This window comes from Musa acuminata, chromosome BXJ1-3 (genome assembly GCF_036884655.1).
Source record: "Musa acuminata AAA Group cultivar baxijiao chromosome BXJ1-3, Cavendish_Baxijiao_AAA, whole genome shotgun sequence".
NCBI classification, from domain to species: Eukaryota; Viridiplantae; Streptophyta; class Magnoliopsida; order Zingiberales; family Musaceae; genus Musa; species Musa acuminata.
The window spans coordinates 21,682,489-21,695,686 of NC_088329.1; the positions used below are offsets into that span (position 1 = coordinate 21,682,489).

Sequence of the window (13,198 nt, forward strand, 5' to 3'; positions counted from 1 at the left end):
TATAATTGATACTATGAGTGCCATATCATGAATGCCATATTATGATGAGATATCAAAAGCAGCATTCATATGAATAGGTGCTATAAATGTCATATCATGTTAAGATATCAAGAACTTGAATCGCAATTTTACATATTGATATCTTACCATTTAATAATAGCAAACTTGCATGATGGTAACAATAGATATTATGTTTTTCATGCAATGAGTTAAAACTTACATCACAAACACTTGATTGTGGTACTTCTCCATTTTGTTGATGACAAAGGGGGAGAAGTATGTTGATGACATCACATGTTATGCATAAGTTTATGATGACATGTTGCTTGGATTTTTGAATCCAAGAGTTTCTATAAATATGGCATATTGATAGGGGGAGTTTGCTTAAACTCTGGGAGTTAAGGTTAACTCCGTTTATGATGACATGTTGCTTAGATTTTTGAATCTAAGAGTTTCTATCAATATGACATATTGATAGGGGGAGTTTGTTTAAACTCCGGGAGTTAAGTTTAACTCCGTCATCAAGTGGTTGTCATCATCAAAAAGGGGGAGATTGTTGAATCTCGTATTTTGATGATGAAACTACTTGATATATGTTTATGATTTAATCTGCGTTTTGAGTGACACAGGATGCTTCGATCAGGATGAGACAATTAAAGCAGGAAAATCATGTTGTGCCGGAGGAACATGTCAGAAGATTGGACGTCGGGCCGGTGGATCGGTCGACGTATCGACAGTAGGCTTCGGGCCATGGACTCGGGCATCGAGCCAAGAAGAGCGGGTATTGGGCCAAGGATATCGGAGTTGTAGAGTCAACTGGCCGATTGGGCAATAGGCTGCAGGAAAGGACGATGCGCCGAAGAATCGGACGAAGCGTCGAGGGACCAATGACATGCCGGACAACTTGGTTAATTGCTTAGGATTAATTGTCTCGATCGAAGTTTTTGTTTTAAGTGTGCAGGATTTACTACGATGAAAGTTAGACAAGCAGCAGGAGTTGCGCCGGAGTCAAGATCATGATCACGTTGGGAGTTCGAGAGTTCGACGGAAGTTCGGACGGTCGTCGGAGGTTCTGCGAGAACAGATCCGAGAAGTCCAGAAGCTTGCCAAGCGAAGCTCGTCGGAACTCGCCAAGTGGATCGTCGCAAAGTTCAGGAGTTTGCCGGAAGTCCGCAGAAGCATCACCGAGGGTTCATCGGATGATCGACGGAAGTTCGCCGGAAACTCGCCGGAAGAAGCGATTGACGCACCGAAGCAAAGCTGCAGAAATTGTCTTAGATCTAATCGTAGTTAGCACATTGATTAAGTTGGAAAATGGGAGGTGATCCCATTAGCTTAATCTTGGGGCAATTGGGCCCCTGAAAGACAGAAATTGGGCCGAATGGAGCTAACCATTCGGACCCTGATTGCACCAGAAGGTGCAACAGCCTAGGCCAGGAGGTGGCACCGCCTGGGCTAAGCCTCCCAGCGAGACTGGGCGGTGCAACCTCCCCAGCCGGGAGGTAGCACCGCCTGAGCTTAGTCTTCGAGCTTGACTGGGCGGTGCAACCTCCCTGACAGAGAGGTGGCACCGCCTGAGCTCAGTCTTCGAGCAAGACTGGGCGGTGCAACCTCCCTGACAGAGAGGTGGCACCGCCTGTGTCACGCCCCTCAAAATATCCATGATTTTTAAAATTTTCGTCACAGACCAATCCAGGATCTTCTAGTCACGCACAAACATAAACTTGTTTCATAATTTAACTTGCAATTTACACCTGATTGAGTCTTTTGTGGTGACTTCTCATTTCAAATCCAAATGTCTTGACTCTCTTGTTGTTACTTACTGATTCATTTCCAATCATATTTTTATTGGTAAACTTGTTCTTGTCATTCTTGCCATTGATCTTCAAAAATTCTTTTCATTGTTGCCGTCAATAATAAGTCTTTACTTCCAATATAACGTGGCAAAAGAAATCTTTCGAGTATCAGAACAATTTTGTATATCAAATATCTTCTCCATTTGCATCATCCATTTTTCTACCACCAATGAAATTAGGTTCATCATGCTTCTGCTGCGCCACTCTGATTCAATATCCCCAATCAATCCTTTCATTCCCCTTAATTAATCAGAAACAAATGATATAGGAGGACCAAATGTCCTCATCATCCCAGATTCCTAAAATGCAGCAAAGAAAATTTCCACCAATCACTATAGTTCATTAGACCTCAATATATTTTGCACGTCAACATATCAAATATTTCAGTAATCCTCAAACAATGCTCTGATACCACCTCTGTCACGCCCCTCAAAATATCCATGATTTTTAAAATTTTCGTCACAGACCAATCCAGGATCCAAACTAAAGTTTGAGGACATTGAAAACATTCTATTCATATTCACATCCATAAAACCTGTGCAGTTTATAATCATATATCACATCACTCGATAATTCACATTTATGGAAACCCAAGCCAACTTGACAAACATGAATAACATTTATAAATCCACAAGCTAAATAAATTATACAATCAGAACTCTAACTATTCACCACAAGTTCATATCGTCATAAATTAGACTTAACATTCCGAAATTCCAAATAAGAGAGATCTTCTAACACTTTTACACAGTATATCCATTTCGATCATCAGAACAATTCATTACATACAAAATATGCTTATACAACAATAGCATAACAACCAACAGGACTTGCCCATAATTCTGAATAGCTATCCACTGCCTCAGCCCAAATCAAACATCTCGAAGAGTGACAAACTGACCTGAAAGGTTTATATAACAACGGAGTGAGCCAAAAACGGCTCAGCAAGTGACAAAGCATAATCAGAACAAAAGGAACGGTTTGAAACGAGTAAGGTATCATAATGCAAGGCAGAATACCAGAATTCTCAAGGATACCATCTCAATAGATACCAAATCATACGTATCATGTCATTCATAACATATTTGATCCATAACGAATGGAGCATAGAGTAATTGGAACATGTCAATGGCAGATAGGATATTTCAGAACAAATCAACTCATAGCAAATGGAGCACAGAGTAATTTGGAGCATATCAATGGTAGATAGGACATTTCAGAACATATCAGTTCATAGCAAATGGAGCACAGAGTAATTGGAGCATATCAATGGCAAATAGGACATATAAGAACATATCAGTTCATAGCAAATGGAGCACAGTGTAATTGGAGCATATCAAAAGCAAAGGAAACATATCAAGCTTATCAATGGCATATAAAATGTTCCGAAGCATATCAACGGCATATGGAACATTTCGAAACAAAATCATCAGGGAATGAAGCCTTTTAGAGCATATCGGTACACATATCGTACAAGAGCTCAAACGTCGTCCATGACGTTGCAATCATATCAATCTTATCCAGAGTATGAACAGAAACAAACTCACCAAAACTCTGGATGTCATATCAAACACATAGAGGGTGTAGTGGGATCTCAGTCAGAATGTGATTCATCCATTTCTGAATGACCACCTGACAAAAGTCTCCCACGTCTGGGAGCTCCATCCACCCACGTCTAGGTGAAGTCAAAGGGGGCCGGCAGAGCGTCGCAGGCTCTAATCACATTCCCACGTAGCGGGCAACAAGCGCAAACAGAATATCCCTCATAGCGGGACCCCACATAGCGGGCAAATAGCGCATACCCTTTACCATTTCTGGCAAAGGTCCAGACAATCCCACACACCAGAGTACAAAAGGGCAGTTTCAACAACAAGTAGCATATGTCGGAAGCACACGCGGAACAACGAAGCGTACATGTGCCTTTACGAGTCAATCCGAAGTAAGCAATAATATTTCACAAGCATATTCAGATTTGAAAGGAATTGAAAGCAAGGGCACATATGGAATCCAAGCAATCACATATAACTCAATTCAATAAGAAGATTTGATGAATTCAATGTCCAAAGGAATGAAACTGGAATAGGCACATATCGAAAGCAAATGCGGAACAATAGGATATACATGTGCCTATATGAGTCAATACGATATAGCATAAACGTTACACAACAGTTTTCAAGAATGCAATAACTTTAAGGACAAGAACATACAAGAATTCAAAGCAGTAATATAAAGCTCAATTGAATAAGAAAGCTAAAGGATATCAATTTCCAAAGGAATGAAACCAGAATATGAGAAATCGACCAAAGCTCGATTTCTGGCAGAATACAGAAGGCACATTGAACAAATGATTCAAACTATCAAACGTGCTCCAATTTACTCAGAAATAATCACTGGATAATACTTTCAGATAAGACATGCTTCATATGAATTGAACTGTCCAACAGAGAGAGTTACAAATAATTTGGTAAGCAAGTGTCGTAGAACAAAATCTCTGTTGGCAGAATTCCTAATGTCAGATTCAACAGATAGCTGGACAGGTGTTTGGATTCCAAATCTTTCAATCCATATATCAAAGAAAGGTCTACGAGTCTATTTTCCAATGAAATCAGTTTTGAACAAATCAGAGTTTCCAACAAAGACTTATAGGCAGCTCGGTATCAAAAGGTCAGAATATCAGAAGTTGCACAGATTCAAATCGTTACGTCTAAACAGGAGATATATCAAATGCAAGGCTAGAACAATTCAAAGTTCCTCATATTCAAAGCAAATGTAGAGATAAAATTGTAGTGAGGAACGATCAGGATACTTGCAATAGGAAAGATTAGAACAATTACAGGCGGAACGATCGGGAAACTTGCAATAAGAAAAGTTAGAGCAATTATAGGAGAAACGATCAGGGAACTTGAAATAAGAAATATCAGAGCAATTATAGGAGAAACGATCAGGGAACTTGAAATAAGAAATATCAGAGCAATTATAGGAGAAACGATCAGGGAACTTGCCTTTCAAATATTTTGATCTGAATATCCAAGGAAGGTGCCAGTCCAATCTTTCTACTTTTCCTCCGTGTCCTCTCTCTGTTTCGTTTTGTGCTCCCGTTTTCTTCCTTTCTTCGTAACTACATCACGTGTCGAACATCGAGGCACAGTCACCTGCTCTCTCTCTTACTCTCATTCCTTCTTTTTCTTTCCCAAACGCAGCTGCCACAGCCGCCGCCGCTGCCGCTGCCACAATCGCAACTGCGGTCACAACCGCAGCCCCCTTCCACTGCACTATTTCCTTCTTCCCTTCTCTCGTTCCTACTCTTTCTCTTTCCCAAAAGCAGCTACTGCAGCTACTGCAGCCACCACCGCTGCCGCAGCTACCGCAGCCAACGTCGCAGCCGCAGCCGGAGTCGCAACCACGGCCGCAGCCACCACACTCGCAGCCTCTTCTTCCTCCCCTGCTCTATTTCCTCCTCCTATTCCAGCTGCAGCTGCCACTGCCGCAGCTGCCACCCCTTCTCCTCTTCCTCTCTTCTTCCTCTCCTTCCCTTTCTCTTCTTCTTCCTTTCCTTCTCTTCTTTCCCAGCCACAGCTGCAGCTGCCATCGCCGCAGCCGCAGCCCCTTCTCCTCTTCCTCTCTTCTTCCTCTCCTTCCCTTTCTCTTCTTCTTCCTTTCCTTTTTCTCTTCCTCTTTCCCTGCCACAGCTGCAGCTGCCACAACCGCAGCCGCAGCTACTTCTTTCCCTTCTCCTCTTCCTTCTCCTTCCTTTCTTCTTCTTCTCTCCCCGCTGCAACTGCTGCAGTCGCGGCCGCAGCCACGGCCGCAACCTCTCCCTCCTCCCCTGCTCATCTTCCTCTTCTTCTTCTCTTCCAGCTGCAGCTGCCATCGCCGCAGCTGCAGCCCCCTTCTTCTCCCCGACGAACAGCACCTCCTTTCCTCTGTTTCCTCCTGCAGGAAACAGAGGTGCCGCCTCTTCACCCGCTTCTACTTCTTCTCTTCTTCCTCACCATCTCTTCCTCTCCTTCTCTTCCAGCTGCAGCTGCCACCGCCGCAGCCGCAGCTCCTCCTTTCCCTTCTCTTCTTCCTCTCCTTCCTTTCTTCTTCTTCTCTTCTTCTTCTTCCTCCCCTTCTTCTCCCCGACGTCACACACACCCTCTCCTCTGTTTCCTCTGCAGGAAACAGAGGTATCACAACCTCTTCTCCTGCTTCCTCTTCCTCTTCTCTTCCTTCTTCTTCTTCTTCTCCTCTTCGAACGCCCCACCTCTCCTCTGTTTCCACCTGCAGGAAACAGAGGTGCTGCAGCCCTAGCTGCTGCCACCTCTCGCTCCTCTCCCTCTTCCCTCTCTTTTCCCTCTTCTTCTCCTTCTTTTCTTCTCCTCTTCCCTTTTCCTCCCCAACCCCACACACCTCCTCGCTGCAGCCTTGCCGTAGCTATCATCCTCTCTTCTTCTTCTTCTTCTTCTTCTTCTTCTTCTTCTTCTTCTTCTGCTTCTTCTTCTTCTTCTTCTCTTCTCCCTCTTCTTCCTCTCTTCTTCTCCCCACGCCCCATAGCTTCTCGCTGCTGCCCTCGCTGCAGCCACCTCCTCTTCTTCTTCTTCTTCATCTTCTTCTCTTCTTCCTCTCTTCTTCCTCCTCTCTTCTTTTCCCTCTTCTTCTTCTTTTCTTCAACCACTCTCCTTCTTCTCCTCACGCCCCACCGCTCTCTCTGTGGGGCGTGGGAGGCGGTGGGATAATACCGAATTTTCGGTTTTTCCTTTTCTTTTTTTTTTTCTTTTTGCAACTTAGCAGTTTAGTCCTTGTAATTTCTATATTTACATATAGGTCCCCCAATTTACATATAAATCCTTATTAATACATTTTTAAAAATGGGGGATATTACACTCTCACCCCTTAAAAGAAAATTTAGTCCTCCAAATTGGTCATAGCTCAATCGATGAAAAGATGAGGATTATGATTTCTTTATTTCCTCCTCCTACTCTTAAATAATTTCATCAATTCAATACAATTACACAATTTTCCAAGAGTGACCGAAATATTCTCCTTCTTGATTCTCAATAGATGGTAAACCCGACCTTCATTCAATCTTTCAAAAATACTTGCGCACCTGTAATTAATCAAGCAAATCGTTACTTCAGAAAATACTCGTTTTTTATGATCACCTGATTCAACTATCCATAATCAATACAAAGCCTCCATGTTCCATCCATCTTTTTAACTAACACCAGAGCACCCCATGATAAAATATTAAGCCAAATAAAATCCTCATTTAATAATCCTTGTAGTTGTTTTTCTAATTCCACTTACTCAAATGATATCATTCTGTAGAGAGGCTTAGATATAGGGATTGTCCCAAGGACCAAATCAAAAGCAAAATCACATTTGGAGGTAATCCAGGCAAGTCATCCTGGGATACATTAGGCAAGGAGATAAATAATATCCAATACTCTCAAAATAAAAGATCGGCTGATCAAATATGCAAAAAGTGATCATTTGTTATATACCAATCCATACTGGTATGATAAGAAGATAGCCAATGCATACCAAGTATAATATCATAACTCCAAATCTCTAGGAGAACTAAATCAGCAAAAGTTCAAGTTCTCCAACAAAAATCAGACAAGAGGACCAGATTCAAGTTCGTTATCAAAGAATCTCCAATGATTGTACTTACATATATCACATAATACAGTGGTCTAGGTTGAATACCCAAGTGATAGGCAATATGTTACGAATCAAATCGTAGATAGAACCCATGTTCAAACAAATATTTGCATTCTTTCATAAACATACATAATACCTTCGACCACTAATTCAGAAGTCTTAGAATCATATTCAGTGATAGCATACACTCTGACATAGGCTGATGATTTAGGAGGCAGTGACTCTTTCTTCTTGTTCAAAGGGCAAACTTTTATTTTATGATCAAACTTTCCATAAGCAAAATAGGCACTAGTCACGCACAAACATAAACTTGTTTCATAATTTAACTTGCAATTTACACCTGATTGAGTCTTTTGTGGTGACTTCCCATTTCAAATCCAAATGTCTTGACTCTCTTGTTGTTACTTACTGATTCATTTCCAATCATATTTTTATTGGTAAACTTGTTCTTATCATTCTTGCCATTGATCTTCAAAAATTCTTTTCATTGTTGCCGTCAATAATAAGTCTTTACTTCCAATATAACGTGGCAAAAGAAATCTTTCGAGTATCAGAACAATTTTGTATATCAAATATCTTCTCCATTTGCATCATCCATTTTTCTACCACCAATGAAATTAGGTTCATCATGCTTCTGCTGCGCCACTCTGATTCAATATCCCCAATCAATCCTTTCATTCCCCTTAATTAATCAGAAACAAATGATATAGGAGGACCAAATGTCCTCATCATCCCAGATTCCTAAAATGCAGCAAAGAAAATTTCCACCAATCACTATAGTTCATTAGACCTCAATATATTTTGCACGTCAACATATCAAATATTTCAGTAATCCTCAAACAATGCTCTGATACCACCTCTGTCACGCCCCTCAAAATATCCATGATTTTTAAAATTTTCGTCACAGACCAATCCAGGATCCAAACTAACGTTTGAGGACACTGAAAACATTCTATTCATATTCACATCCATAAAACCTGTGCAGTTTATAATCATATATCACATCACTCGATAATTCACATTTATGGCAACCCAAGCCAACTTGACAAACATGAACAACATTTATAAATCCACAAGCTAAATAAATTATACAATCAGAACTCTAACTATACACCACAAGTTCATATCGTCATAAATTAGACTTAACATTCCGAAATTCCAAATAAGAGAGATCTTCTAACACTTTTACACAGTATATCCATTTCGATCATCAGAACAATTCATTACATACAAAATATGCTTATACAACAATAGCATAACAACCAACAGGACTTGCCCATAATTCTGAATAGCTATCCACTGCCTCAGCCCAAATCAAACATCTCGAAGAGTGACAAGCTGACCTGAAAGGTTTATATAACAACGGAGTGAGCCAAAAACGGCTCAGCAAGTGACAAAGCATAATCAGAACAAAAGGAACGGTTTGAAACGAGTAAGGTATCATAATGCAAGGCAGAATACTAGAATTCTCAAGGATACCATCTCAATAGATACCAAATCATATGTATCATGTCATTCATAACATATTTGATCCATAACGAATGGAGCATAGAGTAATTGGAACATATCAATGGCAGATAGGACATTTCAGAACAAATCAGCTCATAGCAAATGGAGCACAGAGTAATTTGGAGCATATCAATGGTAGATAGGACATTTCAGAACATATCAGTTCATAGCAAATGGAGCACAGAGTAATTGGAGCATATCAATGGCAAATAGGACATATAAGAACATATCAGTTCATAGCAAATGGAGCACAGTGTAATTGGAGCATATCAGAAGCAAAGGAAACATAACAAGCTTATCAATGGCATATAAAATGTTCCGAAGCATATCAACGGCATATGGAACATTTCGAAACAAAATCATCAGGGAATGAAGCCTTTCAGAGCATATCGGTACACATATCGTACAAGAGCTCAAACGTCGTCCTTGACGTTGCAATCATATCAATCTTATCCAGAGTATAAACAGAAACAAACTCACCAAAACTCTGGATGTCATATCAAACAAATAGAGGGTGTAGTGGGATCTCAATCAGAATGTGATTCATCCATTTCTGAATGACCACCTGACAAAAGTCTCCCACGTCTGGGAGCTCCATCCACCCACGTCTAGGTGAAGTCAAAGGGGGCCGGCAGAGCATCGCAGGCTCTAATCACATACCCACGTAGCGGGCAACAAGCGCAAACAGAATATCCCTCATAGCGGGACCCCACATAGCGGGCAAATAGCGCATACCCTTTACCATTTCTGGCAAAGGTCCAGACAATCCCACACACCAGAGTACAAAAGGGCAGTTTCAACAACAAGTAGCATATGTCGGAAGCACACGCGGAACAACGAAGCGTACATGTGCCTTTACGAGTCAATCCGAAGTAAGCAATAATATTTCACAAGCATATTCAGATTTGAAAGGAATTGAAAGCAAGGGCACATATGGAATCCAAGCAATCACATATAACTTAATTCAATAAGAAGATTTGATGAATTCAATGTCCAAAGGAATGAAACTGGAATAGGCACATATCAAAAGCAAATGCGGAACAATAGGATATACATGTGCCTATATGAGTTAATACGATATAGCATAAACGTTACACAACAGTTTTCAAGAATGCAATAACTTTAAGGACAAGGACATACAAGAATTCAAAGCAGTAATATAAAGCTCAATTGAATAAGAAAGCTAAAGGATATCAATTTCCAAAGGAATGAAACCAGAATATGAGAAATCGACCAAAGCTCGATTTCTGGCAGAATATAGAAGGCACATTGAACAAATGATTCAAACTATCAAACGTGCTCCAATTTACTCAGAAATAATCATTGGATAATACTTTCAGATAAGACATGCTTCATATGAATTGAACTGTCCAACAGAGAGAGTTACAAATAATTTGGTAAGCAAGTGTCGTAGAACAAAATCTCTGTTGGCAGAATTCCTAATGTCAGATTCAACAGATAGCTGGACAGGTGTTTGGATTCCAAATCTTTCAATCCATATATCAAAGAAAGGTCTACGAGTCTATTTTCCAATGAAATCAGTTTTGAACAAATCAGAGTTTCCAACAAAGACTTATAGGCAGCTCGGTATCAAAAGGTCAGAATATCAGAAGTTGCACAGATTCGAATCGTTACGTCTAAACAGGAGATATATCAAATGCAAGGCTAGAACAATTCAAAGTTCCTCATATTCAAAGCAAATGTAGAGATAAAATTGCAGTGAGGAACGATCAGGATACTTGCAATAGGAAAGATTAGAACAATTACAGGCGGAACGATCGAGAAACTTGCAATAAGAAAAGTTAGAGCAATTATAGGAGAAACGATCAGGGAACTTGAAATAAGAAATATCAGAGCAATTATAGGAGAAACGATCAAGGAACTTGAAATAAGAAATATCAGAGCAATTATAGGAGAAACGATCAGGGAACTTGCCTTTCAAATATTTTGATCTGAATATCCATGGAAGGTGCCAGTCCAATCTTTCTACTTTTCCTCCGTGTCCTCTCTCTGTTTCGTTTTGTGCTCCCGTTTTCTTCCTTTCTTCGTAACTACATCACGTGTCGAACATCGAGGCACAGTCACCTGCTCTCTCTCTTACTCTCATTCCTTCTTTTTCTTTCCCAAACGCAGCTGCCACAGCCGCCGCCGCTGCCGCTGCCACAATCGCAACTACGGTCACAACCGCTGCCCCCTTCCACTGCACTATTTCCTTCTTCCCTTCTCTCGTTCCTACTCTTTCTCTTTCCCAAAAGCAGCTACTGCAGCTACTGCAGCCACCACCGCTGCTGCAGCTACCGCAGCCAACGTCGCAGCCGCAGCCGGAGTCGCAGCCACGGCCGCAGCCACCACACTCGCAGCCTCTTCTTCCTCCCCTGCTCTATTTCCTCCTCCTCTTCCAGCTGCAGCTGCCACTGCCGCAGCTGCCACCCCTTCTCCTCTTCCTCTCTTCTTCCTCTCCTTCCCTTTCTCTTCTTCTTCCTTTCCTTCTCTTCTTTCCCAGCCACAGCTGCAGCTGCCATCGCCGCAGCCGCAGCCCCTTCTCCTCTTCCTCTCTTCTTCCTCTCCTTCCCTTTCTCTTCTTCTTCCTTTCCTTTTTCTCTTCCTCTTTCCCTGCCACAGCTGCAGCTGCCACAACCACAGCCGCAGCTACTTCTTTCCCTTCTCCTCTTCCTTCTCCTTCCTTTCTTCTTCTTCTCTCCCCGCTGCAACTGCTGCAGTCGCGGCCGCAGCCACGGCCGCAACCTCTCCCTCCTCCCCTGCTCATCTTCCTCTTCTTCTTCTCTTCCAGCTGCAGCTGCCATCGCCGCAGCTGCAGCCCCCTTCTTCTCCCCGACGAACAGCACCTCCTTTCCTCTGTTTCCTCCTGCAGGAAACAGAGGTGCCGCCTCTTCACCCGCTTCTACTTCTTCTCTTCTTCCTCACCATCTCTTCCTCTCCTTCTCTTCCAGCTGCAGCTGCCACCGCCGCAGCCGCAGCTCCTCCTTTCCCTTCTCTTCTTCCTCTCCTTCCTTTCTTCTTCTTCTCTTCTTCTTCTTCCTCCCCTTCTTCTCCCCGACGTCACACACACCCTCTCCTCTGTTTCCTTTGCAGGAAACAAAGGTATCACAACCTCTTCTCCTGCTTCCTCTTCCTCTTCTCTTCCTTCTTCTTCTTCTTCTCCTCTTCGAACGCCCCACCTCTCCTCTGTTTCCACCTGCAGGAAACAGAGGTGCTGCAGCCCTAGCTGCTGCCACCTCTCGCTCCTCTCCCTCTTCCCTCTCTTTTCCCTCTTCTTCTCCTTTTTTTCTTCTCCTCTTCCCTTTTCCTCCCCAACCCCACACACCTCCTCGCTGCAGCCTTGCCGCAGCTATCATCCTCTCTTCTTCTTCTTCTTCTTCTTCTTCTTCTTCTGCTTCTTCTTCTTCTTCTTCTCTTCTCCCTCTTCTTCCTCTCTTCTTCTCCCCACGCCCCACAGCTTCTCGCTGCAGCCCTCGCTGCAGCCACCTCCTCTTCTTCTTCTTCTTCATCTTCTTCTTTTCTCCCTCTTCTTCCTCTCTTCTTCCTCCTCTCTTCTTTTCCCTCTTCTTCTTCTTTTCTTCAACCACTCTCCTTCTTCTCCTCACGCCCCACCGCTCTCTCTGTTTCTGGAAAGAAACAGAGTGCGTGGGAGGCGGTGGGATAATACCGAATTTTCGGTTTTTCCTTTCCTTTTTTTTTCTTTTTGCAACTTAGCAGTTTAGTCCTTGTAATTTCTATATTTACATATAGGTCCCCCAATTTACATATAAATCCTTATTAATACATTTTTAAAAGTGGGGGATATTACAGCCTGAGCTCGGTCTTCGAGCTTTGCCAGGCGGTGCAACCTCTCTAGTCAAGAGGTGCAACCGCCTGATCCCGGAATTCCGGGATTTGATCGTTTTGAGCTCCAAATTTGAATTGGGTTGGGGCCTATAAATACCCCACCCATTCAGCACTGAAGAGATACAGAACACACTCAAAATCTTGCTATCTTTCTGTGTTTCTTAGAGCTCAAAACTGTTAGTTCTCCTCTTTCTATTCTTCAAGTTTGAGTTGTAAAGAGAGGAGAGAAAACTTCTGTAAGGGTTGTCTCCTAAGCCCATCAAAAGGAGTGAATCTGTAAGAGGGTAGTTGGCCTTCGCCTATTGAAGGAAGGCTTCTAGTTGACGTCGGTGACCTCGTCG

General features: G+C 42.3%; 1 long non-coding RNA gene across 2 annotated transcripts; it reads right to left on the bottom strand.

Annotated features, from left to right (window-relative positions):
• Positions 1-2,523: 2,523 nt before the first annotated feature.
• On the bottom strand, positions 2,524-12,695 carry LOC135623825 (uncharacterized). Of its 2 annotated transcripts, XR_010491500.1 has the most exons (3): positions 10,947-12,695; positions 4,859-8,845; positions 2,524-2,757 (listed from the first exon to the last, which is right to left on the bottom strand). It is a non-coding gene; the product is annotated as an uncharacterized LOC135623825 (long non-coding RNA). The 2 variants fall into 2 exon arrangements; XR_010491499.1 differs by lacking the exon at positions 2,524-2,757 and having other exon boundaries at positions 4,229-8,845.
• Between the last annotated feature and the right edge of the window lie 503 nt (positions 12,696-13,198).